We start from the raw sequence: 27,963 nt of genomic DNA on the forward strand, positions 1-27,963 counted from the left end.
CAGAGCTCAGTTCCCCAACATGATTGTGTTTCGCATCTGAGCTGTATCGGGAGGGATAAGGTGCTGTAAAGAAACAAAGAAATTAAAAACATTAAGGTGTCATTCCAGCATCTAAGAATAACAAAATCAGAGCATCACAGGAACAACATGCATTATGAACATACCTGAACTGAAAGTAGTCAGATGTGCAGAAGACCACTAGCAATTACAGTATGAAACACAGGTGAATAATTGAACGTAAAAACGGCACCAACATGATCATGTGTAATCTTCACCAATAGGAAAAGGGGGCAGGACAGGGAGCTGTGGAGAGGGACTGGAAAGTGGTGGGGGGGGGGGGGAAGCTACAATGAAGCAGTAGTCAAAAAAAATTATATATAGCAGATTGGTAGGTCAATTCATCTCAGGCATATCAATTTATCAGTACAAGAACAACAAATAGTAATAAACACATTGTCGTTAATAGTAATAGGCAGGCAGGATACAAAATAGTCACATAATAGTCGTAATTTAATGTTTAATGTTATTTATATTTATCTTAACCAATCCCAGTTCATACTTCCTGTTCTCTGTAAGACACACATATGTTTTGTCATCCCAAAGTTACTTGTAAACCGAAGTGATTAGCAACATTGTTGCTAGAACTGCGGTATATAAAAAAATGTTAAATAAAATAAATAAATATAAGGAAGTCAGTAGAAAGGAGACAAATCAAATTCCAAGTTATGACCATATGAAGAATTTAACAAGAACATACATTGTTCTCAACATAACAGCTGATTATCAAAGTCGCCGCCACGGGACAGAGGAAGGATTTGGTCAATGACTAGAAAACGGAGATCATCAATCAAGTGACCAGCAAATTGCCAGTGGGCAATAAGGGGTGCTTCTTGACGCATTTGTCTAAGACAACTATGGTGTTCTAGTATACGGATATGTATCTTACGAGAAGTTTTACTGATTTGTATAGTAGAGGACAAGGATAGAGAATTATATAAACTACACTGATGGAAGATCAAAGATGATGAAGATCAAAGATGACAAAGATCGTAGGTTTTGTGAATGATTGGATGGTGAAAAGCAAAGACAGTTTAAAAAATAAAGAGCATACACTGCAGGTTCCTCAGGAATGGTGCCCAAAGGGGGCAGTTGTAGACGAGGGAGATGGGATTTGAGATGAAACTGTGTCACAGAGGTTGCAGCCCCTATGCAAAGCAAAACAGGGGGATGAGCAAAAAAACAGATGGAGGGATAAGACACCCCAGTGGTGTTGGATTATATTCAACACGTCTCACCCAGCTAGAGAGAGGCAAAACACAGGTTAGAATCTAGGGGCTCGGGGGAATGTATGTGGAAGAAATAATAGATTACAGTTAATGGAGTACGTTTGAATGCTTTTTTAATTATACGGTGAGGATAGCCACAGGCTAAAAATTGTTTAGCCATCATAGCTGATTGATGAATAAAGTCAATTCGGTCCAATCAAAGGTGGTGAAGGCATAAAAATTGTCCCGCTGGTACATTATTCCATAGGACTCGGGGGTAATGGCTCGTATATGCCAGCAGAGTATTTTTGCCCATAGTCTTCCGATGAATGGAGGTGGTTAAAGAGCCAGCATTAGCAAATACTAAAACATCTAAAAAAGAAATCTGGGTATGACTCATTGTGTCAAGGAATTGTAAATTCAGCTCTCACGTGTTGGGCCAATCCAGGAGCAAGAACAGTTGGATTTCTGTACCTGACCAAATGAGAAAAATATTGTCGCTGAAACGTAACCATGTGATAATGAGGGGCCAAAAGCTTGACAAGTAAAGGTAGTAAGACTCAAAATCAGATATATAAAGGCATGCTATGTTGGGGACCATAGTGGCCCCTATAGCTGTGCATTTTATCTGCTTGAAAAAGTGACTCTCAAATGAAAAAAAGTTTTGAGTGAGGGCCAGGTTGGGTGAGTTTGAGGAATTCAGTGGGAACCCTGCAATTTGGGGAGGGGGGGGGGGGCGGGGCGGGCGTTGATTAACGTGTCATGGATGATAGAAATGGCAGCTTTTTGGGGGATGTTTAAGTATAAAGACAATATCTAAGATTACCAAAAACAACGATCCAGGTGGTAAGGCAAGGGTGTCTAGGATGATGATGAAATGTCTTGAATCATGGATGTAAGAGGGGGCAAGGTACATAGGGCTGTAGGAATTTGTCAATGAATCTTGAAGGTGGTTCTAATATTGAGCCAATGCTGGCAGTAATAGGATGTCTAAGAGGGTTAACGAGGGATTTGTGGATTTTAAGAAGAATCTAGAAGGTAGGGGACACAGGATGTTTCTCAGTCAAATCAGCATCTTTAGTTGTAAGAACATGAGCAACAAGACAATTTCATTGCACAAATATGGAGTCTGGTCAGTTGTGAGTTCTTGATAATGAGAGTCCAGAAGTTGATGATGATAAACCTCAGTTCGGTATGATGAATGGTCCATTATCATGATGCCACCACCTTTATCTGCAGGCTTGATGATCATTGATGGGTCTGAAGATAGTTTTTGAAGGGCCAGTTGTTCATCATGAGACACATGATATTGTTTACATGTTGTCTTTCTTCACAGGTGATGACGTCTGAAAGCACAAGTTTCTTGAAGGTATAAATCACCGGATAGGTAGGACCAGGTGGTACCCATCTTGAGGGGGTAGGTCATCATGGAAGTATCCGTAGCTGCTAAAAGTTCAGAGAAAAAGAGTTTTCATTTGAGTAAGCGAAAAAAATCACTGCAAGTGTATCTGGGTATTGAAAGGATCATGATGGGTAGTAGGTATAAAGAGGCCATGGTTTAAGACATGCATTTCAGTTGGCAACAGTGAAAAGAGTTTACAAATTTGAAAAACAACGAATCAGTAAATGAAGTGAACTTTACAGAGGGAGAGTCAAAGAGATCACCACAGATCCATGTATGGGCAATTCTGTCACTGTTATGATCATGTTATTCAGAAATGTGCTGAAGACAGATCTTGTTGGCCACAGCCGCATGGATGCCTGTCTGTCCCAAAAAGAGTGAGTTTCCAGATGCTGGTCCAGCATGTGGTCAGTGGCAAAGGCTGAGGAAGAGGAGTCATAAGTAGATGGTGGGGGTAGAAGCTCATCGCCTGAAGAGTCGTCTGATGAAGCAAAAGATACATGCTTGCGAGGAGGGCATTTTGAAGTTGCTCATGGATAAATGAATACACAAGTGTAATCGTGTTTACCCTGAATTTAGCCACTTTAAGGTCGCTGCAAAATTTATCAAGATCCTGTTTGAAAATGGTGAGTTGAGCAGAGAAAGTATCATCTGGAAAAGAACCACTTTTAAGCTGTCAAATTGGGTGGACAGTTGAGATCTTAAGTCGGATGCAACCTGTTTAGTAGTTTCTACTATCAAAATCATCAAGTCCATAAACATTTATTTAGGATATAATTCCAGCGACTGATGAATTCTGGATTGTTGTGTGGAGCTGCACTTTTTTCCAGAAGCTCAAACCTGTCAGAATAAAATGAATGCGGCAATATTCAAAGAGCGTTGATGCATGGCGCTCAGCACAAGTTACTGTTTTCTGCAGAATACTCACGTCTGCTCAGGAAGTAGTGCTCAGAAGGTCTGCTGAAGGGGTGGCAAAATGAGGTGCTTCTGTAAGTAGTGACTGAAGATACTGCTCCGTACAGCTGAATGAGACCTGGGGAGCAGTGGTAGCTAGTCAAAGTCCACACTGGTAAGGAAAGCTCCAAATGAAAGTGAAATCAGGTTAAAGATTCTTTAAATATGGCCTGTTGACCAAACTATTATATTTTTTTATAAAATGTATTGATCGCGTTCCAATTTTTCAATAAAATTTCCAAAGCGATGTACACACATAGCAGAATCATACAAAAACATAAAATAAATCGACATTTTAAAATAAATAAATATTTTTATTTATATGTTTCCATTAAAGTGTACTACTCGACTGTACTACGAGTGAAGTCTAACTTTGTTTTCTAATTGGATATTTGCCCTCTTGATCTCTGCATGTGAGAGTCTCATTCCACTTTCATTTGGTGATATATATATTAAACAATTATGTGCTCTTTATTCCTCCAGTGAGAGCATATTTGGTGTAGGTCTCAAGCAGGTTACAAGTTAAATCAATAAATAAATGGAGATGTTGTCCTGTGTATATGTACACTCCTTTCCTCTCCTCACAAGGACAGGCTTTTGATTACATAGGGATATAGTATCTGCATATAGTTGTATGTTGCATTGGCAAGAAGATGATCAGAACATAATTTTTGAAGTGTGTGCTTTGTTGCCAAGGATGAGAATCAGGCAAGCTTACTAAATTAGTTTTCTCAGAAGAAATATTTGAAGAATAATATTGAAGTGATATTTTAATGATTGACTTATTGAATATAAGAAATTGGACTAAAAAATACAAATTTAGAAGTTTTTTAATGAATAAATTACAGCCTGTTCTTTTGGCAGGTATTTAAACTTGTTTATTACATTACTTCTTCTGCCGTCACTTCTATGTTTACTCACCTGCATTACAACTCTGGCTGTGTACACTGTGATAACTTGTGAGCAATATTTCCCACAATTATGATAAAGTTAGCTTAAACCTTCCTTTTAAAGACTTTTATTTCAAAAATGAAAAAAAATGCTGAGGTGTGAAGCACAGAACAGAGGGAAGGGGGAGGACAAATGGAAATCCTTGGAATACTTGAGAGTAAGGCAGTCCATAAATCCATTCAGCTTCCTGTTTTGATATTTAGTGCAACAGTTCTCAACCGGGGCGTTGCCAAGCACAGGCAGGTGTGTCGCTGCTCCCCCTGCCCCGGTGAGATGAGAACTCTTCATCCGCCTGGGCTTGAAATGCGACAGAGACCTGGAGTCAGTGGCACTCGCAGCGTGATCTCTTCTTCCCGCCCCACCCCCCCCCATATGGCCTGGAAGAGGAAGTGGTGAGCAGCGGCTGCGCTGGCGGGAAGGAGAGACCATGCTAGGTACAAGTGCTGCAGCATCATCCCAAAGCAGAAGAGCAACGCGGCCTGGAGAAATGTCAGCCCCTGCGGCCAATTGAATTCCTTTCTCGAGGCCAGAGGGCTGGAAGAGGAGGAGGCTGTTGCTGCCTATAGTTGTTTGGTGGGTGGGTGAGAGAGCTAGAGAGAGAGCTTGTGTTTGAGATCTTGTTTGTGTGTGTGTGTGATTGAGAACCTGTATATTTAAGTGAGACAGCATGTGTACGTATGATTAAGAGCCTTTCTGCTGGATTTTAAATCACCCACATGCGGCCGGGCCTCGTGTAACCCTCATTGAAGGGGTGGGCCGGGGGGGGGGGGGATCAGGACAGCGCCATTGATCACCGTCCTGGAGCCTCACGCGCTGGCCGGCTACCAACACACAAAACTTACTTCAGCTGGGAAGTTGAGCGATAAAGAGGGAAAAGTTAGGATTTAGGGGTTGGGGAGGAGAAGGGTGGTTGGGGTAGGGAAGTTCCCTCCCAGTCCGCTCCTTAATTAGAGTGGACTGGGAGGGAACTGGGGAAGGCCTCGATGTCGCCTCGTGGAAATTGCAATTATCTACCCCCGTTGCATGTGCCGCCCGCAAATATGTGCATGGGTATGTGTGCGCTGCCCACGTATTTTATAACATGCGCACAGCCATGTGTGTCCATGTGCGCGCGAGTCTTTAAAAATCTACCCCTTTGTGTTTGAGAGAGCGAGCGAGCAATGTGTGTAACTGCGTAATTGAGAGCCTATGTAAGTGAAAGAGAGCGTTTGGAATAGTTGTGGGTGGATCCTTGGGCCGGGGGCAGATGACCACACCCCCCAGGGGAAGATACCGAGAGGGACCACCGGTCAGGCTCAGAGTTTGGAGACACACACACACTAGTTCTTTTATTAAACAGTATATTGAACCACCAGAGGTGGCAGTAGTGAGCTGAAAGTGCCCGGCTGGGCTGTAGTCTGTCAGATACTGGAACAGCGATCCCTGGAGGCTGAGCTGTAGAGAAACTAAGTATAGTGAGTAGGCACGGTATGAACTGTGATGGTAACACTCACATAATAATCTACATCGATAGACCACACACCACAAGTAAGAGATCTTGGGGTGATTCTAGACAACCAACTCAACTTCACCAAGTTCGTTAACACCACCAAAGAATGCTTCTTCAAATTGCAAGTTGTAAAAAAACTAAAACCACTTCTACACTTCCGAGACTTCCGCTTGGTACTACAAGCTATCATCCTCCCTAAACTGGACTATTGCAACTCACTCCTCCTGGGCCTGCCCGCCAGCACCATCAAACCACTTCAGATGGTTCAGAATGCGACGGCTAGAATCCTCACTAACACCAAAAAAAGGGAACACATCACCCCTATCCTCCAGAATCTTCATTGGCTGCCGGTAAAATTTAGGATACACTTCAAATCCCTTATGATGATTCATAAGGCTCTTTACAGCATCTCCCCCCTCAACCTATCTTTCCAACTGCAGCAGCACACTTCCAAGAGACCGATCAGAAGTGCATACCAGAACATGCTTCACACCCAGCCGGCTAAAACCTTACTGAGGAAACGAGCTCCGTCCACTGCAGGTCCCCCTCTTTGGAACCTGCTCCCACCGGACCTCTGCCAAGAACCTTGCCTTTTGACATTCAAAAAGAAGCTTAAGACTTGGCTATTCACCCAAGCTTTCCCTGAGAGCTAAAACCTGATAAAGCAATAGTCGTTATATATACCTATGTACATATGTTTTCTGAGTTTGGAACCTAGTTTCAGTTAACTGAGTTTTTGAATGTCTCCCTAAAAGTGTTCCTGTACACCTGTTTTAATGTATTTCCGCCCCAGAGGCGAATGTTCAGTTCCATGTAAACCGGTGCGATATGTATTGTATACAGGATCATCGGTATATAAAAATAAATAAATAAATAGTCTCTTGAAGCAGCCCAGGAGCTGGAATGGATTAGGCCCTCGAGGAGCGAGTACCTGGTTCCAGGGAAAGCTCTGAGAGAAAGATGGTAACTCACTAGTGTTGTAGGCAGCGATGACTTCCTGGCAGAAGTGGTATTCAGAAGCAGGTCTGAGAAGGTGGGCCCTTGAGGAGCGAGTACCGTTTCTAGACTGCGACCTGAAAGGCAAAAGAGAAAGCGAGGCCCCCGAAGAGGGGGTACCCCTGGTAAAGTCCGAGGAGGCAGAGTAGCAAGGTATGCGGAGAGTGAATCCCATCCGCAGCAATACCTAGAGAAAACCTTTGCTAACTCGATTAGTTAGCGAGTTCAGAGAACTTTAAATATCCGGTGATGATGTCATCTCAGGGGGACGCCCCCGAGGTTCGCGCCACTGCTGATACTAGAATCGGGCCGCGCGCGCCGGTCCGGGGACGACGGAGGAGTTCGGCAAGATGACGCTGCGGCAACCAAACATCCAACAAGCAAAGAGGGAGTCGCCTAAGAGGTAAGGGGGCGGAGTGGAGATGTTGGGCAGCGACGGTTGCAACATTGTGTGAGAGAGAGGAGAAAGTTGCAAGAAACCTCCCTCCCTCCCCCCAATTCACAACAATCTCAGGGCACCTGAAAATCGAACATTTCCACATATGGAGAGCAAAGCACTTTTTTTTTTTATCCTTATTATTGGGTCTTTGTGTCTGCTGGTTTTTTTAATATTTAATCGGTGTCTGGAAATTTTTGGTAAGAATTTTAAATTATTGGACATTCCATTCATCAGCTGTTTTGAAATAATCTGTTCTTTTTATTATTATGGTTTTACTGCTATTGATTTTATATTTCTTGATTTGTTTTATGAGGCCTGGTGATATTTCTCTTTTACCTTTGTTGCTCTGCATATACAGACTCTGGCTTGTTGCAGTTTCCAGTTCAGTTTTTGCCTGCGTGTTTCTAGTTATGTGTTTTGGTCTCTTTATTCTTTGTTAGATGAGGGTCTGCACATGTGATGAGGTGAGGTATTCTGCTGGCATGTAGTTTCTGGGTAGGACTCTATAGGAGCCTGACTTGGTCTGTTTTCCTAATAAAAGTATTGGAGTATTAAGGCCTGGTGTAACATTTCCAATGTTGCCTTTTCTTAGGTAAGGTGGTAACTGTTTGAGTGCTGGAAGCTGGTGCTGTTCTGGTTTACTATTTATGTAATTTCTGTTTAGAAAGAGTACTTATTTTTCTCTTGTGTCATTCTTAACAAATGACTTCTTTTTTTTTTTTTTTTGCTGTGTGTCACACATGAGCATTGTCTGTCAGGTGTGTCACGATGGGGAAAAAGGTTGCTCTAGTGACATGCTTTCTGAGAAAGTTTGGCTGTGTACTGACAGAATATTGGTCCAAAATGTTTTGGTGGTGGCTGTACTTCTAGGGTTTTATTACTAATGTCTCTAGTGACATCCTAAATCAAGTTCATCTACTGTTAGTCACCATGGGGACTATCCACTGAACTCTCAGCTGCTTCCAGCCCTTTTCCAGTCTGGGAACATCTCTGCCATCTGGCCAGCTGCTTCCCTTGCACTGGAACGTGCTTCCTTTTTTATTTCTGCTTTATGTCCTTTATTGTATTCGAGTAGTAAGTAGAAGACCTAATAATAATACTTGGCAGTTTATAGCACTACTGGACATACGCAGCGCTATTCAGTAGTGATAAGTATTCAGATATGACAAGTTTCTGCCCCAGAGAGTTTACAGTTTTAAGTGGGCGCCTGAGGCAGTAGGAGATCAGGTGACTTGTGCAAGTGTGAGAAGTAGGTTTTGAACCCTGAGCTTCCCTGATTTTTAGCCAATTGTTCTAACCAATAGGCCACTCCTTCTCCTAGAAGCTGCAGTAAAACACAAAAGTAGCAATAATGTGTTAGTGCTATAGTGATTCCTCTTCCACAGACTGACATATGGTGAATCTTGGTTATAGCAGCTAGAAATCATTTTCCAGCATGGTGCTCATAGATTTATCAGTTACAATAGTGAACTTCAACCAGTACTACTCAACTTTTGTGTCACACGCACTTGTTTACTTCCAGAATGTGCTATAAAAGGACTCTGGTGCCTTGTCGTTTTCTTTTCACTCCTATATCAGATTTTATTTTTATCTTTCTCCTTGTGCACATTGGTGATCCGGTATAAATCCATATTCTCTTAGTGCTGAATGCTGGGGGTTATGAAGCATTGCCCTGACAACGCTGATAGCAGTTTTAGTGGCTATACCGGTCTTGAAGATAGGTGGAGTCTTACTGCAGTTTCCCCCCAAGCAGTGTGTGGTGGAAAAGTTACCACTGCTTCATGCTCAGGTTCAGACCAGCACCCGGGCTTTGCTTTCAGCATTTTGCAGCAGACCAGCAGTGGCTCTTAAACCTTGCAGGAACTCCTTTCTGAGAATGTGTGTACAATCCTGCATGAGCCAGGGAGTGCGCTGTCAATGGGCAGCATGCCACTTTGCGTGGCACACACACACAGCACCTCCTTATCTTCCCCCCCCCCCCCCCCCCTCCAATCCCCGCTGAGCTTCGTCCTTTGAGTCTTTCCATCCTCTGACTTATTCCTAGGCTGAGTGAGAGGGGGAGAGGCTGCACGGAGCATGCGTTCTGAGTGTTGGGAGCAGCAGCAGTGGAGGAATTCTGGAAGCCACATAAGGGGCGCCAAGGTAACTAACCAAGCCGGCTGCCTGCACCACACAGACCTCTCCCTTCTCCTGCACTTGTATATGGAGGGAACTCGCTCACTGTGGGTGAGCTAATGTGTGTCTCTGCTTCCTCTCTCCCTTTGTCTAAAAATTTGGAGAAGAGACTAGTGGTTCCCTGGCTCTTCTTTTCACCATACGAGCCCTCTCTGTGTCTGTGTTGCCTCCCTCATGGAGAGAAGCGCACGCCACAAACAAGTTTGTTAATGTAGGTGAGCTGTGGGTTTGAAAAAGTTGGGAAATGCTGAACCTTTTTTTTGTTGGTCCATTACAAGATTGTTATATATGAGCTTCTGAGAACATGCAGGCTCTTTTTTTTTGTCTCTTCCAGAAATCGTCGATGGCAAATGCTCAAAGACTGACGCAAAATGAATATGCAGCGGGATGATAAGGTTCTTTTCCCGTCTTGAAATTTCTTGGCCTGTGGCCATCTGTTGTCGAGCACATGGGCACGACTGGTACCTGGGTCTTCGGGCAGCATTGTTCTGTAATTCGCGCACACGCACTAAAAAGGTTTTGGGTAGAGCAACTTAAAAGTTAGGTTTGCTATGCGGCTTTCAAGGATTTGCCTACTTAAAGGAGACGACGACGACACGACCACACTCTGGAAAAGCTGCAATAATGTCTATTTTCTAGCAGTGCACGTACTAACTAGATCCAGATGGAGCTTTGTGAGCGCTGCAGCTAGCATATGGAAAAAGCCTCACACAGTAGGATGCAAAATGGTTGTACAGTATTCATTTGAAAGGCCACATGACATAATCCATGTAATACTAGTAAAGGTCTCATTAACTGCAGGGGGAATGGTAATGTCTACAATAATTAAAGGTCAATTGCACAGTGAGGCATGTGTGACGCTGCGGTGTCCCAGCTCTCCTGAGGACCGTGCTCGCTGCAGAATATTCCACTCTGGCGTGGGGAGGGGGAAGGGGGCAGGGCACTTTTTTGCTTACCCCTTTCATGTGTGTTTGATTAGGAACATTTCCTGGCGATCACTGTTGGTTTAACATTCAGAAACTGAAAAGGCAAAGCAATTTCAAATGTCTGAATTTGTGTTCTTTATAAAGGTTGCAGCATTCTGTACATTTAAATACTTTTTAATTAGATTTATATTTTGCCTTTTGACTGGTAAGGGTTGAAAAAAATGCACAGCTAGCTCTTGGTTGCAGAGAGTCAGGAGTGGGAATGGTTGCATTCTTGCTAGAAATTGGAAGCAATAAGAGAACGGTTACTCTAGAATTAACTGTGGCCACCAGGTATGTGGTCAGGAATGAAATCTTCCAGGGCAACCTTTTTAGTTTTTTCTGCAAGAAGATCATTGCTTTCTTCTTCTTTTTTTTTTTTTTTTTTTTTTTTTGCTTATACAACAAAAAAGCTTGCCCATTTCTTCATGTAAGCTTATTTTGCTTACTTTGGTAAAAGAAATGCACTACTTTAGTGATCAAACTAAAAAGCACAGCTCCAGAAGCGCAGAGGAGCAAACATGCATTATCATGCTGCTGTGAATGGTGAACTCTTCTCTGCAGTGCTTACAAACGGGCCAATACAGTAAAGAGAGCAGGCGAGCACCTGCTCTCCCGGCGCGCGTATAGGCCACTCTCCTGTGCTTGCAATTCAATAAGTTAATTTATTTAAACTAGGGCCCGCGGTAAAAAGAGGCGCTAGGGACACTAGCGCGTCCCTAGCACCTCTTTTTGGACAGGAGCAGCGGCTGTCAGTGAGTTTGACAGCTGACACTCAATTTTGCCGGCGTCGGTTCTCAAACCCGCTGACAGACACGGGTTCGGAAACCGGATGCAGGCAAAATTGAGCATCCGGTTTTCAACCTGCTAGCCGCAGGCCCATTTTAATTTTTTAATTTTTTTTAACTTTTTTTAACTTTCGGGACCTCTGACTTAATATCGCCATGATATTAAGTTGGAGGGTGCACAGAAAAGCAGTTTTTACTGCTTTTCTGTGCACTTCCCCGGCGCCGGCAGAAATTAACGCCTACCTTTTGGGTAGGCGCTAATTTCTTAAAGCAAAATGTGCGGCTTGGCTGCACATTTTACTTACTGTATCATACGGGAATGACTAATAGGGCCATCAACATGCATTTACATGTTGCGGGCGCTATTAGTCTCGGGGGGGTTGGATGCATGTTTTTGACGCGCTATTACCCCTTACTGAATAAGGGGTAAAGCTAGCGCGTCAACCGGCATTTGGACGCGCGTTTGACAGTGCGCGCCACTGTACTGTATCGGCTTGAAAGTAAATTGTCCTATTAACCTGTGCTTGTTGGTTTCTTAATCTTTCTCCTTTGGAGATATCACCTTGACAAAAGTCTCCATCCACTTCCTTTTGTTTTTGGGCCTTGACTTGGCAAGTAATGGTTTAGTATCTTGCTTTTCTGAATATCAGCTGTTGTAAAGGATTTGAGGCAGGAAAAAAAAAGTTGGAGTATGCAGGATCACCGTTGACTGATTTCCCCCGCCCAAGACCAGTCCACTTGAGGTTATTGAGGGCCTCCACCCTGAATGTATTTCTTCCTGCTTTGGGGTAAGGGTAGGTTTTTGGGCCTCTCTTTCTTTCCTGCCATGTCAAACCTGTTTATATTCTGTGGGAGCAAAAATGTGAACTTTTTTTTTTTTTTTTTCCCCCCCATGGAAAAACATAGGAGTTGGGCTGGGTTGTCAACTCTTTCCTTTGTTCTCTTTTTCATATTCCACTGAAGTGAATTATGAACAGTGTGTCAGTCGCAAGCTTTTAAAAAGGTTCTGTTTCAGAGCTCTGCCTTGCCACTTTGGAAGAGAATACTGTTTCAGAGATCACCACGTTAACTTTTTTTTTTTTTTTGTTTTTGAACAGCTTGGCAGACCATTCTTAATATACCAGTACATGCATGCCAACATACTCATTAACCATACACGCCCCTCACTATGATGCTCACGTGCTCGTTTTCACTCCTACACTGTACACCTGCAGTTGTACACCACTAGAACCTATACTAACAAGACCTAGGATGCTAGAGTTACTATAAATAAGAATTTTGAGGTGATTGGATAAAACCATTTTTCTGTCCTCTTCTGGGGATCGTGGGTCCTCGTTGCTTCATTGTCAGCGACTTTGGGGAGCTGCTGCCTCCGGTGCCCAGACTCCTTGCCTCTGGATTCTAGAGCTAGAAAAGCAGCATGTCCTATTGGTGCCGAAAGAGGGAAGAAAGGTCAAGTCAGCAAGAGGTAAAATGGAACAGAAAAAACAGCTCAAGCAAATAGAAAAAAGAGGCATATTTTCTACGCAAAGCAGGTATGTAAGCACTGATGGTAAACTTGACCTCAAGGACTCGTATCTTTTTAGATGGGCTTTTGCATGGTCTGTTTAGTCAGGGCAGAGAAGGAGGAGGAGGAACGTAATTTACAAGAAGGAAACATTTTTGTATACATAAAATAGTGCAATAATAGAATGCATGGGAGAGAAATGACCTGCAAGCCATCTTGTCCTTTCTTACATGTCAAATATCTGCCAGTGTGAAATGAACAAGCATGTGCCCCTCCTTTTCATGCACAGAAATGAAATGTCACCATAGCACATGGACACGAAGGACAGAAACCCAAGCAGCTGGCTTGCATTGTTTAGAAGCTGGACTAAGTGGCACACAGAAAAGATCAGAACACAGCACCTGCCCAAATCAGCAAGTGAGACAGAGCCCGGCACTGTGTGAGAGAACACTTTCAGCCACACAAGCATACATGTTGAAATACTCCTGGAGAATGATAGGCATGTAATGGGGACTATTCCTCAGCATGCCTTCCTTAATCGGCCACAGCTGGCACCCAGGAGATAATAAATCGTCCCCATTTGAACACAGGAAGTATGGTGCCCTGTTCTGACTTCCAGATCAGCAACAGGATCTTCAGCAGGTCTGGTATGCTCCAAAATGCATAAGGGAAGAGCACATACTCGTTAGTCAACAGCTTGGCCGACATCTGAGCAGTCTATAAATCAGTTAGGTTACAGAACTGATGCACAGTCTTAGAATCATGGCAGGTGGATCGTACTCTACAAAGAAGAGGAGAAGCAGAACACTTCAGAGGCCGCAGTGAAGAAGAGAGGAGAGTGCTTGTCGGTACTGTCTTTTTTTTTTTTTTTGTGGAAGAAAGGGACTACCTGCTCCATGTACGTGCTGTCCAGGGGGATGTGTTGCCTGCCAAGAAGTCAGACTATTATTTGGACGTCCTGTTTCGTTCTCTTGTCTTTGGTGGTATTTTGAAGAAAACTACCTGCACACTGAGATTTAATGAAAATCTTAGCACCATCTACTTGTTTTAATTATGTTACAAATAAATAAAATAAAGGCAAATTAATATTGTTGTGAAAGAGGATCATCTGAAAAACTGTATAGCATAACCAGAAAAAAAGCTAAAAGTAGGATAAAATATTCTGCTCAAGTGCAAAGCAACAGTTGGAAAAATTGTAGTTGTTTAGACATCACAGTAACAAACCATTCTGTTGTGGGATGTCAGGTATTAAAGTGACTGATACCAACCACTAGCTGTATTCATCAAAACCGGTTAACATTCAGACTTCAGATGCCAAGCAAGAGTTAAGGATGGGCATCTGGCAACAACCCAAAGAGCTGGTAGAACAGTCTCTTGGGTCCCCTGGATCACAATTGTAGTGACGAGAGAGGGTGGCACAGTCTAATTTTGTGTTAAGGTCAGAAATATTTCATCCAAAACCATCTTCCCAAGAAGAGGAGGAGGGTGTGTGTTTTTGATGGTTAGTAAATTGCCCAGGCTAACTTTTCTTGTGAATTAGAACGTTAGTAGCTGGTACATTGTGTATAATTTGCATAACTGCATTACACCACATTTGCACATTTGATTTACGTTCTTGGGTTTTTCCTAATATTTTTATTTTGGGTTTTTCAGTAGCTCCCATAATAACTTTAATTTCAGTAATTGTTGTAGTCAAAGATGAGAAATGCAGCTGAGCATCCACATGCCAACGTAGGTTCTTGAAGGAGAACTGATGAATATGATACTTTATAATTTTCATTTCCCATCATCAGAGCCATGGGCAGATTCATACAGCACAGAATGGTAATGGATGATGTGGGATTTTAGTTCGGTCTCTGGTTTTATTGTTTAACTTGCTTCTTTCTAATTGACATGGTTTGTCGCCACACACATGATCTTATTGTTGTATTGTGTGTACATAGTAGACTGGAAATGCCCTGTACTCAGGTGAGAGCACTGTCAGTCTGACGTGGGTTTCATCACATTTTGAAAGCCATAAAAGAAATATTTCCACGCAGAAATCTGTTTTTCACACTGTAACAGAGGAAATAAACCAAAATTACCAGAAATCACTGGAAGGGTTGGTAACCTAAATAGAAAAATAAACCTGGGGATGATGGTATGCTCCCCTTCCCTTTAAATAAAGCTAGAGACTTTTTTTTTCCACTAATTTGGGTATCAATAATAGAAGCAAGAAACCTTACCAACATCAGTTTTAGTGGCTAGCAGCAAAGTTTATTTAACAGTATGCTCTTTCCATTTATTGTATTTATTTTTTGCATGATTGTGAATGTTTGTTTGGTTTCTGCAAAAATTACATATTGGTTACTGTTAATCATTAATTCTAACTGGTAGCACCCACTTCTGTTCCAGGCCTTAGTCTCTTGTAAAATAGTGACTACCCGTCATGCAAACTTGTGTCAAGTGGATGGGACTTTGTAAATTTGGAGAAATATCCAGTAGGATTAAGGTGATCATCCTTATATATATATCTTATTTTTTTTTCTTATTTCCTGACAAAAAGAATTATAAAGGCTACATACTTCCTTTTATATGTAGCTTGATTTAGTTAGTAAAAAGTTTCCCAGTTCTCTTGTGCCATATGCAGCAGAGGAATTGATGCATTGAGAGCTGGAGCCTAGTTCTTGAGTTACTTAGTGCTGCAGCTTTGTGCCTGTAATTGGAGTTGAATGTTTTATCCTTAATTTGCTGTAGTTTTGTAATGGGGTGCCTGGCTGGGGTTAGGTTACACCCCCACAGGTGTGGTACAGGAATGCAACACTGTACAAGAACTGACCTTCTGCCTAGCCAGCTCCCTACCCTGCACGTTGAGCCCTTGGGTACTGGGACTGGTAGGGCTTAAAATGGACAAGGTGGGACAGGCTGCACAAGGCAGGGCAGACACAAAGTGGAACTTGAGGTCAGACACAGGCTGGACATTGTGGGCCGAGACAGACTTGGATACAAAGGTCTGAGTATTGCAACAGAGAAGCTGAGAACTGAATACTAGAACAGGCAAAGAACTGAGGACTGGATATTGGACCAAGCAAAGGCTTGGGCAAGGCAAAGCAGGGAATGGATGCTAGGGGCTGGACTGGGCAGGGCATGACATGACTTGGCAAGGGCAGGTCTGGACAAGGCAGACAAGGGTAGGCGTAGACGAGGACAACACAGAACAGAGCACACTGAGGCCCAAAGGCAGCAACACAGAGAAGGCCTGAAGGCCGCTAAGCAAGGAGAGGCCTGAGTAAGTCACAGAGCAAGGTACAAGGGGAGGCAACAAGGTATGGAGCAAGGTAAGAGCGGCTAGGCCAGGGAGCCACGGGGTGACTCCATGAAGAGGCTCTAAGGTTCTGGTAAGGTGGAATTAAATGGGGCTGGAGCTTTGGTGTGGTGTGCGCAGTGAGGAAGAGCTTGGCAAGGCTGGAGGTGAAGCTCACTGAGGACCCCTGGTGGAGACGAGGCTGCACCACAGGCTGAACAGGAACAGATGAAACTGTGGAACAGATGAAACTGTGACCTACCTTTCAGTGGCAGTGGCAAGGGTATGAGCAAAATGATCATAGTTTTTTCTCTAGTAGCTTCTTTCTTCTGTAGCAGTTGTTATGAAGTATAGTACCCAAACAGGTTTGAGTTTCTGGATGTCTGCAGTGATTATTCATAAGAGATTTGCAGTCATTTGATTTAAGACCCAAGTTGTTAATCATATTTTGGCTGCTTGGGGTATTTAATTCTATTAATTTATTGAAAACAATTTTATATTCCTCCACCTCCACATCCAATGTATGTACAGGGTAGATTTACAAAATAAACATAATATACATATCCATAAACAATTCATAAAACAAAAATTTACAATACATTAAAACGCAAAACCAATTTAATAAAATTCTTGTTAAAATAAACTGCCTTTAATTTTATTCTAAAACTTTCTATATCCATTTCCTCCCAGCAGCTCTTCATGGAGGCTGCTCCAAAGCACTGGTCCTGCAAACAAAAAGACTCTTGAGCTGTTTCTGATTTATTGAAGGAAGATTTAATAAATGTACTCCCTCAACTCGAAGGGCCCACCTAGGTTTATAAAATTGCAACTTTAAACTTCAGGGAGCAAGTCTCTGAGCCATGAAGCAACTTAAGACTTTGGGACCCAGCCTTTTACAGCCAGTGTCAAAATTTGTAGGTAGTACAGTAGAGCACCTTTTTATCCAGCATGGTTGGAACAAAGACCATTTCAGATAAAGGAAGCTCCACCCCTCCTTCTGTTCCTGTGTGACCCGAATCTCCCATGGCCCACCTCTTCTCTAACCTGTTCCTACTCCCGCTAATGCATCTCCTGACTGTTATTTCAGCAGCTGTGCAGAGCTGAGTAGCAGTAGCAGGAGGGCCATGTAAGAGAAGAATATGACTGGAGCTCCATTTTCCAGGAATTGGTAATTTCCAGATAACTGATCTCCGGATGAAAGTGTTCTATTATGTTGGCACATTGCAGCAGTCTCTAAGAAATTGCATATGCTCTCCTCTCTTCTAAGGTGCACAAAATCTTTCAAACTTTTTTGCATCTTTTATGAAGGCTGTTACAACACCTCCTACTCCTACTTGTGTTAGGTCAGAGGGTCCTTCAAGCATAAGGAACATTATTCAGAATTCCAAACTGGGCTTTGTTCCAGACTTCCAACACAAATCAAAATTTACATCCTGGTTTACAGTTTTCTTACTTCAGAGGCAGACTAGGATTTAAAAATGCTCACAATTCAGTCTGTTCCAGGATTTCAGGTTACATGGTACTTCAATACTTTACCTTCACTGGCATAAATATGGTTACTTTAAGTTCAAGAGCTTACGGGTCTCCTCTGGGTTCTCGCATCTTGGCCCTCAAATTGTGAAGGATACCTTCCTGGAGTCCCAGTGCCCTTTTAGAAGCTTTGAGAAGCAATCTGGTTCTCAGGGATAGGACTGCAGGTCTGTCGTCGGGCTATAAATAAGCCCTTTTAGCATGCTCAACTTCCATTGCTCAGAGCTCCAGCAATTCACAAGTTTGAGGCCGACTACAGCTTTCTTGCCCTAACAACTTGTTAATTCCCATCACAGAAATCTAGTCAAGTTCTCTAACCCCTGTTATGTTTCCCTAAAATAAATGTTTAGTGTGAAGATTGTCATATTTCGGGATTGGATTGGGTTTAAGTCAAACTGAGCAGGAGGATATTAAAGTAAAGCATGACCTGTTCCATGCCTGACATGCTGGAGTCAGTTACAATTCGACCATAAGTTTCATGTTATGGACTTTTATTTATTTCTTATATAAGCTTCTCTTCCTTCCCAAAAAATTGGCAATAGGACATTATGATAACGTGTGAGCAGTCTTTGGCTTGCTGGAGGACAGAGTAGTCTGGACTCTAGCCTTTTCTCCAAGAATCAGATTCATTTATAATATACAGAAAAATAGGCAGAAAAGGTCTGCTTATCTCAGTGGTGCTAAATCAAAAGGTTATAGCAATAGGTCAGTCTTGTAGTAGGAACTAGGGATGTGCATTCATTGATATTTGTGCATCCATTTGTTTCATTCGTTTCACCGCTAAGCGCGTATATACCGTAATGAATGATTAATGTGCACACAAAACGAATGGTGTGTGCATACATCTATTGTGCACACCATTTTTGTGCATCCATTTTAAATATGCACATAGCTGCTAAATGAATGAAATAGATGCACAAATATCAACAAATGCATATCCCTAGTAGGGAACTGCCTTTTCCTTGTTCTAGGGCTTCTTGTTCCCTCCTGAGCTTATTCTCTTATTACCATGTTTAGGAAAATGCCCTGGGACCAAATGTACCTTCTGGGCTGTCTTAAGGTAGATCAGGCTAAATGCCTAGTCTTGGTCTTTTAAGGGGGGTTTGATATACACGCCTTTGCAGACATGCTAATCAAATTGCTCACTTAGCTGAACAGGCTGAGGCTTAATAATGGGACATTCTAGGATATTTCTTGGTGTCTTCATCAAATATATGATTTGTCTTCTAGAATACAACTTGCTCAGCACCAATAAATGTAATATTTTTTGTAGATGGCTTTCCAGTATCTCTGGTAGCCATGCAGTTTCATGAATCTGTACTGCAACTTTAAAAGTCTGCTAAGTATATGGAATTTGCTTAGCATTTCTTGGGGAGGATATTAATGCTTTTCAGAAATGTCTCTTGAGATTATAGCTGTCCTGTGCTTATGGGCTCGTCAGCCAAGCCTTGCTAGTTAGCAATGATGTGAATGTAGAGACACCTAGATCTCCATCAGATGGCCTGAGTCCCCAGCCCTGTTTAGACATCAGCATTACAAGCATACCATTCAATACTGCTCCTCTCCCTCGTCTTGCAAGAATAGGCAGTCTGCTAGGCACGAGGGGGAGTTAGACCATGTGATTAGGAGGCAGTGTAGTTTTGATTTCAAGAATGAAGGACGTGCATTGGTGTGCTTTCCAGAGTTAGGCCCTCAGCTTAGCAAAAGAAGGAGGAGAGACTGCTCTGCCAGTTCTTGGTGATAGGCTGGAGGGAAAGAGAGGTAAATAGTGACTTTTGTAATTTTTCCTGGACTGAAAGAGAGGATTTTGACTGGTTTGATCTGCACCTTCTGGGAGGCTGTAACCCCCCCTCTCCAGAGGTGCAGGAAGGACCTGTACACCCCTTTGACCCATCAAGAGGAGGTTGCAGTGACCAGCCAGTGAAACCCCTTTCTGGTATTTTTTCTATTTTGTGGGAAGGAAAGTGTTTTTGCTGCCCCCCTTCTTTGCCTAGTGAGAGAGCTAGTTTTTTAAAGAGGAGTTTGGAGAAGAAGATCATCAGGAGACCCCAACCAGAGTTTCCACCCTGGGACATGGGATACAGGCAGGTGAAGATTGGGAGGGCCCTTCTGGAATCAGATACTGCTGGGAAAAGGGACATCTGCCCTGGTTAGGATACCCTATCCCCTTGGGACAGATATTCATGCCACATTATGGATGGATTCCAGGTTTGAGGAAAAAGGGACACTTCTACAGAGGGATACATCAGATAGGCTTGTACTGCACTAAAGACAAGGAATCTGGATGTATTTGGACATTTCATTTATTCACATTATCGATTTTCCACCAGTCAGTATTAGTAAACGTTTTTGGAACACCCATCTAGTGAGACCTGCCTATTTTGTCCAGGTGCCTGTGCTGAAGAGCAAGAGCCACACACACACTCAAGGTTTCCCCTTGCCTGGGCCATGAAGGTTCTCCTTCACCCCCACAGAAAGGAATCCCCCCCCGGGATAAAGAAGTCGGTGGGAAAACAGAAGAACTAGCCCACGGAAAGAACTTCTTTGGCCCTTTGGAATCAGTATGGTTTCCCCCAAAAAGGGTTACATGAACATACAGAACTGAATTATATACATTGGCGCTTCAAAAGACCCTCTTACTCTAGTAAATCCATTTGCATTTATATCGTTTATCGGAAGAGCAGAAAGCGCAGTTGTGTGGCTCTGGCTTTAACAGATAAGAGGACCAGCCTTTTGGATAAGGAGGTTCCATGGAGCATGAATTCATCTATTTACAGTATTACCCAAGTGGCTGACATGTTGGCTAACTTTTCAATGTTAGCTGCACAAATGATCGTTCCTCATAGAGAAATAAACGTCGTACTATCTGACCTTAGTGTTATGTAAGGAATAACTCTCCCCAGACTGCACCAAAAGGCTGAAATTTGTGACGTCTTGGCAATGTGCTGAATAGGATATAAGACAGAGTGGTTTGTAAAAGTTATCAGCAATCCAGGATAACATAGTAGCACTGAAGAGCAAGCATTAGAAAACTTTAATTTAAAAGATGAAAGGGAGTAAATCTGGTAGATGAAATCTTAGCAAAAGCACAGAAAAAGGGCGGAGTAGACAGTAAACACACACAGAGAAAATACAACAAAATAATGTGTGGTCAATAACCGTTAGCAAAAAGGATTTTATTTCTAAATACGCACACATATATAAACAAGGACCCCTTGTTTATATATTACAATTGAATTGTGTGTCTAGAACCATGCACAACTGATGTGTGCGTATTTAGAAATAAAATCCTTATTGCTAACGGCTATTGACCAGTATATTATTTGCCACACATTTTTGTTGTAGGTGAAATCTTAGGCCATATACTAAAGGCTTTTGTGTCCAGCTTGATATTGTAATGGTTTCTGATTCTTCACTGTGGATTCCTCCTGCGTTAGATTACAAAACTATTTTCCATTCGTATCAAGATGTGATGGGCATCATTTAATCATAGAAACTAGCTGGAGCTTGTAAGTGATTGGCTAGCAGCAAATTTCATTGTCCAAGTGATTCCCAAACCTGTCATTGGGATCTCATGGCCAGCTGAGTTTTCAGGACATCCGCAATAGATGTGTGAGCAGTTTGCGTATACCGGGTCTCCAGTGCATGCAGATATTTCTCCCGCAGGGTTATTGCGGGTATCCTGAAGACCTGACTGGTTGCGGGGTCCCAAGGACAGCTTCAGGAATCGCTCGTAGGATTGCGTTTCCTGGTGGGGAGCCTTCAACCTTGAGTTGCCTTCCCCTCCCTTCCTGGATCAGCGTCTTTCTTTCCCCTGAGATTCTCTGGGCTGCTGCCGCTGCCCAGCAAGTAAGCTACCTAGATGATCCAGACTCTGTGAGACTAATAGGATAGGAAATAGGTTTCTTCTTCTAATGTAGCTTGATAGATCTCATAGTAGGAGTCCATGGTACATTGGGGACTGTCAGTTACACTTGGTGAAAGTTGTTCCTCTCCTTTTCCCTCATTCTTCCCGTGGTGTTGTTCCCTCCTCGCTGCCCTATGGTTGGCCATGTATATCTCGACTGACAGATGAAACGTGATGGTAGGATTATAAGCCCCTGTAGTTTGCTGGAAAATGGTCTGGCCTTGCATGCTGCTTCTTTCTTGAGGGTTGGAGAAGAAAGATAAAGAATAACTGTCACTATAGTGTTAAATCGTTTTTCCTCCTAATCATACTTCAGCAGCGCTACTGAAGACAACGTATTGGTAAAGTTTTTCACAGTTTGGACTTGGTAGTCTGTCTGTGGTCTGCTGAGGAGTTTCGTGTTTTATGTTCTCCAGTTTTAGAAGAAAAGAAAATTCTGGGAAGAAGCCTAAACATGAAGAAGTTTGACATTTCAGCAGTAAGGTTGTTAAAGACATAGCATCTCTCCTGTATATGGGTTTCTGTTTTATTTCTGCTTTTCTAAAGCACTCTTGACCAGGATGCTTTATAACAAATTACAGATATGCTAAATCTCTTTCCAAGGAATTTGTAATTTAAGCGGATACCTGCAATAACGGAAGATTTTAGGGTCTTGCCTATGATCACATGGAGCATCTATAGAAAAAGAAGTTGAACCCCAGTTTTCTGGTTCTCACCCCGTTATTCTGACACAGGAGTGAGAAATTCTGATCCTCAAGGGTCACCTGCTGGTCTGCTTTTCAGGATGCGCCCAGTAAATATGCAAGGCATGTGATGTAGCCGAGCCTCATGCATGTGCGTGGTGGGTAGCTGGAAAACCAGACCGGTTTGAGGCTCTCCAGGACTAGAATTGCCTACCTCTGCTCTAACCACTAAGCCACTCCCTCTCTCTAGTAATTTTGTAGGTAGTTCTATTTTGAAAATGACTGCTTACTAATTAACTCAAAGCATTTTCTGCAGAGCTTTGAAAAGCAATGTGAAGGCAAAGATCGGGGGTTTTTTTGTGTTTCTTTTTCGGCCTGGTGATGCAATGTGCGATTTAAAGAAGTGAAAGCCTGTCCTCCAGCTCATTTACTAATCATGTAAATGAGCTGGCTAATCATTTCTCAGTAAAATCTGTTGATTATTAATTATTTAGTTTGCCTTTATGCTTCTTGGCTGGTATTATGGTTAAATGCAGAGACATTAAATAATAGGTTTATTACCAATGTAGTACCTAATAGTATGCATAGCCACGAGCACTGAGGATAATGTTTGTGCACCATGCGTAATACTGTAAAATGTAAAGTTACTCCACCTCACACACCCGCTTGTTCAGCCAAAAAAGGAAGCCTCTCAAGCCTGGTCCAGGCTGAGGACCCTGGCAAACAGGGCCAGAGCATTGCTGGACTCCAGGCTGGCAGAAGGCAAAGCTGTCTCTACCTACCAGTTTGGCATTAGGAACATTTTAGACTGGGTTCCAGAGTGTGAACCCCCCCCCCCCCCACTACATGATCCTCTTTCCTCTGCTCTCCCCTCTCCCAAGCAATCCTCTCCCTCTCCCCCTCCCCCTTCCTCTTTCTAGACTAAACTGAAGCATGTGGACAGGCCTGTTCTGGAGAAGCCAGAACAGTTAAATGTGCATGGATGGATTCCGACCACCAAGTGTCACACTGCTGGTACAATGTTTCTCATATCAAAAGGATACAAGAAGCTGTGGCATGTTGGAATATAACAAAATCCTGATGTCAGGAAAAGAAATAACAACCTGCCACTTTCCCTCTCAATTTGAGCCCTGCTTTTAGTTTTCTTAGAAGCCTCTCATGAGGGACTTAGTCAAACGCCTTATAAAAATCCAAATACACTACATCTACTGGTTCACTTTTATCCACTTGTTTATTTACCCCTTCAAAAAAATGAAGCAGTTTTATTCCCTTGGGTAAGTCCATGTTGGCTGTGTTCCATTAAACCATGTCTTTCTATATGCTCTACGATTTTGATCTTGAGTAGTTTCCACTATTTTTCCTGGCACTGAAGTCAGGCTCACTGGTCTATAGTTTCCTGGATCACCCCTGGAGCCCTTTTTAAATATTGGGTTACATTGGCCACCCTCCAGTCTTCAGGTACAATGGATGATTTTAATGATAGGTTATACATTTTAACTAATAGATCAGAAATTTCATTTTTGAGTTCCTTCAGTACCCTAAGATGCATACCATCCGGGCCAGGTGATTTGCTACTCTTTAGTTTGTCAATCTGGCCTACTACATCTTCCAGGTTCACAGCAAATAGTGAGATCCCATACAATAAAAAACATAGTGGTAATAATACCCAACTATAGAAAAATTAAACAAAAATGTTTATCTATAGTATCTTAGATGTCAACTTGATGACCACAACTGTGGGGAACAGCAGAAAAAAAGATAAAAACCGAAGGAAATATCTTACAGAAACAGCGATTACGTGAACAAACCTGCAGTATTACAGATCTTAGACACTCAGTTTAATTTGATGAAAGTCCAATAGATTGCCTAGAATCTATTAAGATATATAACAGTCTGCTCTGTATTTCACAACACATTTGCATTGAGATAGGAAGGAGGCTCCAAGAGCCCTAGCTTCCTGATGGAGGGCCAAGTAGCTTTCTCTTCTTTCTTGAGTCACTCTTACCATATCAGGAAAGACCTTGACTACTTGATCATAAAAAGAAACACTTTAAAAATCTTAACATAACTAACATCATATTCATTAATGAGAGACTAATAATGTGGTTATTTCAGTAATTTCTTAAAAAGAAGATTCCAACGTAAACTTGACTGCTATCAAAATCTATAGAAGAATAAGCACCCAATTCCCGAGTAATAGAAGAACGAAAAGGTAACCTTATCTGGAGGAATATGCAAACTTACTGTAAAATATTTCCTCAGAGTTACTTGAGGTTGTTCACCCAGAAAGTGAGGAAAATTTAGAAATCTTAAATCTAAATGTCTCAATATATTCTACTCTCCTCGACCAGCTTTCCCATTCCTTGATTAAAGCAGTATTAATGTGTAACTATTTAATATTTGTTTCCAAGATAATAATAAACCTCAAGGAATCTTGATATTTAATGGAAGTATCCTGTGTAAGAGTTTTCATTTTAGCGGAAATTGAATTTACCTTACCAGAGCAGGAAGTAAAGGACAAAGCAAAGTTGGCCATTAAATCCCAAATGACCTCTAATGTTACGACAGCCTGTTTAGGAGGCAGGACGAAGGGTTAAGCAGGAGCCAATTTCAGTTCCGACAAAGTACCAGTCCCAAACAGCAAAATGGACACCTCTTCAGCGTCCACGTGCAGATCTCCCAAGAGGGCAGTGCTAGCAACTGCCTGGCCAGAACTCTCTCCTGCCAACAGTGAAACAGCCAAGGAGCCAACAGCAGTGGCGACACCCTCCATAGCAGATGCCACCCTGATGACTTCATCATCCAGTACTGCAGTCACAACAAGAGAGCTCTACAAGGCTATCTATTTATTTATTTATTTATTTATTTATTTATTATTTTTATTATACCGAGTTTCATGATAAGAATCACATCAACCCGGTTTACAATTAACATGTGTGTGGAGGCAGGGAGTAACATAGTGATAAACATTTCCCAATTCAACATTAAATATAGTGTGAAACTTAAAAAATATTAAAACAATAATTAGGACGTGAGAAAGTTACAAAAAACAGGGAATAATAACTAGGACCAGAAAGATACTCAAGATACTTGACAAACAAGTATCTTGAGGGGCTGAGTGAAACCTCCTCCCCGGGCAAAAAAAGTGCTTCCTTGCTGAAATCGCCTGTGGGGATCTCCACAGCCGCCTCTTCTGTTGCACGAACTGCGAACTCCATGTTCAAACACTGCCCAGGGAGTGCAGAGGCCTCAGAGAGAGAGACCCTAACCTTTTCCTTTCTTTTCAGAGACATAACAGATAATCGGAATTAAACGAAGTTCAACCAGGCAGACTGAGTTCACAGAGCATTCATGCCGCCATCTTGGCTCCTTCCCCAGCTTTTGGAAGACGTTCTTCATGAGCTTTCAAGTTTGGAATCCTTTCATACAAGTGGATTTTTATAATCTTTCTAAATCAAAATGCATTGCCTTAAACTCTCTGTATGCTGACACCTTGATTATATTGTCGAGCAAGGAGTGGGGGGCATTGTGATCTTGGATAAGGACTGCCAAATAATGCAAAGGGAGTTAGATCCATACTGCGTGTGTAATACAAAAAATAAGAGTGCAGAGTCCTTTAACTCTTCCAAATTATTATATTTATTTTTCTTACCAAATCATGCAGATTTATTTAATTGAAAGGAATTCCTGAGGTTCAAGAAGATTGTTAAAAAAACAAAACAAAACGAAAAAACCCCCAAAACACATGATGGAGCACTGCTCATGTACTCAGACCATGTGGGAAGAAGCTCCCCTAGTTTCACACTGGATATCTTTCTCACATTCTGTGTCAAACCTGAAGTTCTTTGTGATTGTCTTAATCCCCCCCTTTAAGGGGTGGTAACTTCTCTGAACACTTGCTCTGTAGAAGTGGATTTTCGCTCTCCACACCCTATCTCTTACTGGGCTCAGTTCAAATATTGAATGGGTACATTTCCTATAAACATGAATTCTAACAACATATGCTTTTTATGATTTAAAAAGTTCTCTATAGCTACCTGACTATGTAGCTTGTTTCCTTGAATTCCTTCATAACTATTCTGTCTAATGCTTCCTGGCAAATTCCCCCTCCTTTTCTGATATATTTATGATTTGATAGGTATCATTACATTTTTCAGATTGCACTATATAGGTTTCCACAGTTGGACTGTTTTTCATTTTTTATTTGTATTATCTAATTTCCATTTTGATTCCTGTTTATTGATTTGTGCTCCCCAGTATCCGCTTTCTGTTTTTCTACACTGGGATACCACTACCCGTGAGCCGATTGGTCCATGTTAACATCACGTGATCTTTTGCTATTGGCATCCTTGTCGGCGTCTTTATGATTATCTTAAAGGGCCTGTTCTGTGTATGGACTCCTGACTTGTATTGAATAAGCTTACAACAGTTATGATGCTGCTGTCTTTGCTACGTAAGCCCATCTTTGTTTTGTCCTCACTTTGTAATGTTGTTTTCATTTTTTTACAGTGAATGAACAACTGTCGTTTTGTCCCTGCTGACGCAGCCGTTTTCAGCAAAACACTGTGTCTGTGTCAGGGGACATTTTGATATGTTCATTAACAATCTTCTTGAACCTCAGGAGTTCCTTTTGAATTAAATAAATCTGCATGATTTTGTAAGAGAGAAAAAAATAAATATAATAATTTGGAAAAGTTAAAGGACTTTCAGTACTCTGCCCTCTCTTAGTCTTTGTATTCCTTGGGTAAGGAGTGGCATATCCACGAAATCCATTGTCACTTATCAGATATTCGGTTTTATGTTCTTTTATCCGGTGAGCCAACTTATGAATTGTAGGGTATCGTTCCATTTATTGTACAATATGGGGAATCTCTGCATTGCTGCTTATGTGGTTTTGATTTTTCCTTTTTGTTAATGGTTTTTGGCACTTTCTGAAACGATTTGTTTCTAAGTGGCTTGTTCGTTACTTTTCTTATTAAGTGCATTATATTACACAGACATTTTGTTTTTGGTTTTTTTTTTTTACTTTATTTCTCATTTTCAAACAAAATACAAACATAATAAATTTGCATTTAGAAATACATGAATTGAGTTGCACTATAAAATTAAAAAGAAAATTAAAGAAAATCAATTTCTCCACTATATAACAAAGATATCCTAAAGTTCCAACTCAATTTCATTAATATCAAACAAACTTGAGAGCTAGTTGAATCGTTAGAAAGAAACAAGGGGAGATAAATCACAGAAATTTCTTATTAAACTAAAATGGCCTCTTTCATAATGCCTGCTGTCTCTCTTATTCTTACTGATTCGAGATTGGTGATGAAGATGGGATTTTTCTTTGCTCTAGAAACTCTTTTAATTGTTCTGGTATAAAGAAAACAAAAATATCATTCTGTTTTCTTAATATACACTTACACGGAAATCTTAGTGTAAAAGTATATCCCAACGAAGTCACCTCCTGGCGCAACGTTAAGAAAGTTCTTCTCCTTAACTGAGTAGTATGTGCCAGATCGGGGAATATTTTAACTGATTTCTCCAAATAGTTGACAGGGTACTTCTGAAAGTAACTCTTCATTATAATATTTATATCACTTATAAGGGAAAAGTTTACCAAAAGGGTTCCCCA

At 41.8% G+C, this 27,963-nt stretch overlaps 1 protein-coding gene across 3 annotated transcripts in view; it reads left to right on the forward strand.

The window, feature by feature from the left end:
* YES1 (YES proto-oncogene 1, Src family tyrosine kinase) overlaps positions 1–27,963 on the forward strand; it is a 201,345-nt gene that overhangs the window by 35,960 nt on the left and 137,422 nt on the right. Inside the window, exon 1 of one of the 3 annotated variants that reach the window (XM_029591092.1) lies at positions 10,020–10,066. The exons of the other annotated variants lie outside the window; for them this stretch is intronic. The gene's annotated coding sequence lies outside the window, so the exon portion shown is untranslated. Of the gene's footprint in view, positions 1–10,019; positions 10,067–27,963 lie in introns of those variants that run through there. 3 annotated transcript variants of the gene reach the window in all.

The sequence above is a fragment of the Rhinatrema bivittatum genome, chromosome 2 (genome assembly GCF_901001135.1).
Source record: "Rhinatrema bivittatum chromosome 2, aRhiBiv1.1, whole genome shotgun sequence".
Classification (NCBI taxonomy): Eukaryota; Metazoa; Chordata; class Amphibia; order Gymnophiona; family Rhinatrematidae; genus Rhinatrema; species Rhinatrema bivittatum.